The sequence below is a fragment of the Ciona intestinalis genome, unplaced genomic scaffold (genome assembly GCF_000224145.3).
Source record: "Ciona intestinalis unplaced genomic scaffold, KH HT000667.1, whole genome shotgun sequence".
NCBI classification, from domain to species: domain Eukaryota; kingdom Metazoa; phylum Chordata; class Ascidiacea; order Phlebobranchia; family Cionidae; genus Ciona; species Ciona intestinalis.
In genome coordinates this window covers 1-5,392 of record NW_004190988.1, presented here as the reverse complement: position 1 = coordinate 5,392, position 5,392 = coordinate 1, and the positions used below count along the sequence as shown (strand labels likewise).

Below are 5,392 nucleotides of genomic sequence, written 5' to 3'. Positions count from 1 at the left end.
TAGAAACCCTAACTATTTTGACTTACGTAAACAAAGTGTTAAAAAAGATTTTAATGCTGCACTGCACAAATAATCCTTCCTGGTATAATAAAAAAAGCAGTAACCTGTTATATATAAAAGTCTGCATCTTAATCTTTGAATTACTAACTCTACTGTTACTTTTGTCTCCTATTCAAAGAAAATTATTTTCTAGAATATTTTCTTAATTGGGAAACTACTGTCAACAACAGGCGCAAGCAGAATGGTGACACTTTTAGTAATCTTGAAAAGATGAAGATGATGTTGTCAGCTGAAACTTTAAATGGTCTAAAATTTACTGCAATTTCATTGGCTCAAATAGTTCGACACATGTTTAACAATGGTGCCCCATATGTAATATTACGAAGAATCTCACAAGACGTTTTAGAAGGATTTTTTGGGCAGTTAGGGTCACAAGGGTGTTATAGAAACCCTAACTATTTTGACTTCGGTGTTCGGTGCAATGCATTAAATGTAAACAAAGTGTTAAAAAAAGATTTTAATGCTGCACTGCACAAATAATCCTTCCTGGTATAATAAAAAAAAGCAGTAACCTGTTATATATAAAAGTCTGGATCTTAATCTTTGAATAACTAACTCTACTGTTACTTTTGTCTCCTATTCAAAAATATTTTTTTCCAGTTTTACCTATGGCTGTCTGATTTAGAAATACAAATATTGGTGAAGTAGTAAGTTTATTAAAAACTTAGTTAATTGTGATGTAATGAAGCAAGGTTGTCTCTTAGTGAGGTCCTCTGACCCTTGCTAAAATTCATTTTTCTATTTTGAAACCTTTGTCGTTGGTAAAGCTCTGTATATCGTTTGGCATAAATGTGGCCTCTGGTTCGAACATATTTTTTTAAAGCACATGTAAGCAACAACACATCATTTGATTTAGCAGCTGTTCCACGTATTGCCGACATCCTACACTCCAGCATCTCTACACTTACACCATCCATAAAATCATTAACTATGTTGTCATCACTGAGTTCTGAACTTAACTGTTTTTGCCAAAAGTTTTTTAAATATGCCTCTAGTTCAGTGAAAAATATTGCACCTTCCTTTCTTAACATCCACAGCTAATTATCAATCTGACTAGTATCTCTCATTATCACATACAAATCCTCTTTCGCACATACAAATCCTCTTTCGTTTTATAATACAAAGTGCGTATAACCCTGCCTGCAATGTAAAATCCCACATCCTTTCCATCAACCTCTGAAACATTAGATTTCAATGTTTTAGTGTCTAGTAACTTGTTTTGCTTGACTTTCAACAAAATACCCATTAGCTAAATTAGAACGGATCGCACACTTGTATCCAATTTGCATTTAATAATATCCATGTATGATTTTGCGAATTTTTGTTTTTCGTGAATAAAATAGTTTGTGAACTCCCGCTACTATTTCTTGTGGAATTACCAAGTCGTCGAAGTTAAATATTGCTCGTGCATTTTCTGTTGCCTTTTCCAAACAAGCGTTAAATAAATCGCTTACGTTCTCTCCTGTAACGTCTGTTTCTTATATTACAATCTCGATTATGTTATTTATTTCCTCCATCGCACACAATATAATTAAAACGTTAAAAAATATTGGAGACAAATGGCTTAAAGAAACAAAATGCAATGAATCCGCGTCTCTGGCAACCTTGAAGCGTAAGAGCACTCAAGCGTGACGCAGTGAACGTATTATTTTCTGAGACAATGGATGTTCACAATAGGATTTTGGTGTGACCAAACATGTACATATATTAACATTGGTTTTCTCTATGCTAATAGTTGTCCATATTTTAATTCGTTTTTTTTGCAGAAATTGGCGACTCTATTTAGGCAAAATATATTTCTCTATTACTACTAGTAGTTGGTCATGATTTTTATTGGTTACGTTTTTTTGGTTACGTTTTGGTAGCATCGGATCATTACTTTAATTTGCTAAACACGAGTAGTATAACTATATGAACACAAATCGCGGTTAGTCTCGCGGAATGTATTACCAGATACTCTTTTTATACAGTTGTATTGGAATAATTCATTAGTATACTAATATCCACCAAAGTGGAATGTGGGCCGAACCTGGCGATAATGCAAAACCAGGACAACCCGGAGCAATAGAAGCAAGGTTCATTACCGTGCTCTGTGTTCAAAATAGGAAACGAATCGTTTCCGTCTCAAATTTCACCCTAAGAAGAACAGGTACTACACTTGATTACAGCTAAAAAAGCCGAGAAGCGATAACTCCAGCAGTCCTCTGGATCAGTATATTTGAATTCCATGCACTACACACGCACAATAAGCAAAGACGAAGAAAAGAACTCTTATCCTGTTTAGTGCAAAGACAACTCTACGTCTTCCCTGCCACGACACGTCTTTACAGCCACGACAAGAAAAAAGAGACTTGGGACTTTATTATTGGAACTACTACTAAAACTGGATTTATACTCAGTGAAAACTTGGACTTCTTGACAAAATTGGATATAAAATCTACATCAACGAAGAAAAACTGAAACTCGTCTCAAATCTGCTCTACGGCCAGGTGATTGTAGTACTTAGTTTGTTCTGTTTTTTTGCCTAACCTTTATTTCACCTCTAAGTGTTAGAGTCCGAATTTCCGCTTAGAGACCTTTCTCTCTTACTCCATTTTCTGTATATAGTCCTTGATCCCTTTTGAATTTATTTGTCACCAACCTTGTTTTGTTTTTTTTTGTCTCCGCATATCTTATACCCTTTGTCCAATATTATTATACCCTATACCATTTTTGTACCCTCATACCCAATCCCAAAATTACCGTAAAACTGAAAAATTGACAAACTCGAAGGTTATAGAACTGGATATGGAAATCAAAAGATCAGTCGTTGTACAACTCAAAGGTAATGTGGAACATATCAACGTATCTACATTCATGGAATTATTTGGAAGAAATGGACCACTTGAGGCGCTGGTTGGTGACGTCGATGGAATCATCACAGAGTCTTTCAAGGAGTTGGCATTTTTACTTACACTGAAACACCGGAGCGAAAAAATACACCGGAGCGAAAAAATTGAAACTATCATTAACCACTTCAAAAATCAAGAAGTCCACTTCACTACACAAAACGGTAATCGGATGCTAGTCACCGCCAGACTACCAGCATCACCACAAGAAATTATAACTTTGCACTCAATACCGTGCTACATAGATGATGCAAATATTAAGGCACTTTTGGAAAAACAAATGGAGGAAAATCGCCTCAATGGACTTTGGGACACATAGAAATTTTAAATCAATTAAAAACGGTTGGTTAAATATATACTTTGATAAGATAAATATTAATAACATACCCAAAACAGCTAAGATCTGTGGGAAATGGGTAACGATTACAAAGCCGGGGGGATCCCATCTGCCCCTATGCAGATTCTGCAAGGAAAGGGGCCATGTACAAACCAAATGCCCCAAAAAAGGCTTTTGTATTTACTGCAAAACAGATGACCACATTCTTAGAAACTGCAGATCCAAACCAACCGGCATCACCTCAACACCATTGAAACGAGTTGAAAAAAGAAACAGTCCAGTACCACCACTAATCCAAAACCTATAACAAGCACATTCGCAAGTGAACAAGAAAATCAACAACTAAATGATTCCGAAATGAAACATGAAAGTAACATCAACCAAAACAAATACAACACAAATCTCCCCAGCAAATCAATCAAAAATTCAGAAAACAACAGGAACAACGACACCCTACAAAGTACCTCCGCAGAGACGCCCATCAGAAATTGCATTAGACTAATCCCCCAAAACCACTTCACCTGACCCAACAGGTTAATGCTTTAACGCTCAGGCTGCAAGCTTTCCGAAAATCCCCTTAGTATGACGTAGCTAGATATTTCTATGAGGTCGTCGAGCGTGTCGATGTTATTGCGCAATGTTATTTAACTGTTTAGTGTTATTTCAAAGTTTGAGGTAGGCCTGGAGCATATTTGCTGTTTCGTGTTATTTAACTGTTTAATGTTATTTAAAAGTTTGAGGTAGGCCTGGAGCATATTTGTTGTTTAGTGTTATTTTAAAGTTGAAAGTAGGCCTGGAGCATGTTTCTTTTGTTATTTAATTGTTTAATGTTATTTAAAAGTTTGAGGTAGGCCTAGAGCATATTTGTTGTTTCGTGTTATTTAATTGTTTAATGTTATTTAAAAGTTTGAGGTAGGCCTGGAGCATATTTTTTGTTTCGTGTTATTAAATTGTTTAGTGTTATTTTAAAGTTGGAGGTAAGCCTGGAGACGGGAGTATATTTGTTGTTTAGTGTTATTAAATTGTTTAGTGGTATTTTCATAGGCGTAAAACTTTCAATATGTCAGGGGCGGTGAAAGTTAATATGCTCGTTTAACAATGCACTACATTGTGTCGGCATTGCAGCGGTTACTTATCGTGTGCGAAACTTCGCCTGCGTGTTATTTACGTCTGTGCGTCGTTGCGTCTATTCGTGGTCTCGTCTGTGCGTAATCGCGTTTAATTTTGCTACAACTCGTTGTAATGTTAAGGCTGGTGACTTGATTCATCTAGTTCGGATACATTCTTTATAATTTTAAATTAATTTAATACCAACAAATTCCTAAAAATACAAACATATATAGGCCAGCAGTACCACATCGCGTTAGTAAATAATCAAACGAAAATAACAAGTTAAACTGAGAGCACTGAAAAAAAAAACAATCGTAAACGAAACTTTAAACGGTGTTAATTCAATATCCATTCGGCATAGAGGAAGAAAGAGCGAAAGTGTTTTTCCTGATAGAAGTTCTTCGTATGCACTCATCAACGAGGGCCTTAATATCGATGGATGACACATCTGAATCATGTGCATAACTTGAGCAAACATGATTAAGTCTCTGTTGACTCATCGTGGATCGCAAGTAGGTTTTAATTCGTCTTAAGGCACTGAACATTCTTTCAGCTTCACAGCTGGAACATGGCAATGACAGAAAGATTCTCAGCAAAACGTTAATGTTTGGCAACAATAATCCAATTGTTTGGTCTTGAAAAACAGCCGCTAGATCGCTAGTGAATTTACATTGCAATTTCTTCCCTACTAGAAATTTATGCAGTGTACCCATTTCAACTCGAATATTTTGTGCATGTATTTGGTCTCCGTATACAGCTGCAATGTCCTCAATCAGATCACTGGAAGAACTCGGCTTTAATAGTATACTTTCGATCTTGGAAATGAAAGACAAGTCAGATTGCGAGTACCGCACAGTAATAGCGTTGGATGCAGTTTCAAAAAAACTGATGTACTTTTGCTTAAACAAAGTTTCTATGTCGTTGCCATCATGTAGTTCCTGACGTCGTCTCCCTAGTCTCGGACGAGAGGGCAAGCCGAGACCAATTTTTAGGCCGT

The 5,392-nt window shown here is 36.2% G+C and overlaps 1 non-coding gene across 1 annotated transcript; it reads right to left on the bottom strand.

Annotated features, from left to right (window-relative positions):
- Positions 1 to 2,073: 2,073 nt before the first annotated feature.
- On the bottom strand, positions 2,074 to 2,249 carry LOC113475500. The gene has a single exon (XR_003397246.1). It is a non-coding gene; the product is annotated as a U2 spliceosomal RNA (small nuclear RNA).
- Positions 2,250 to 5,392: the final 3,143 nt, after the last annotated feature.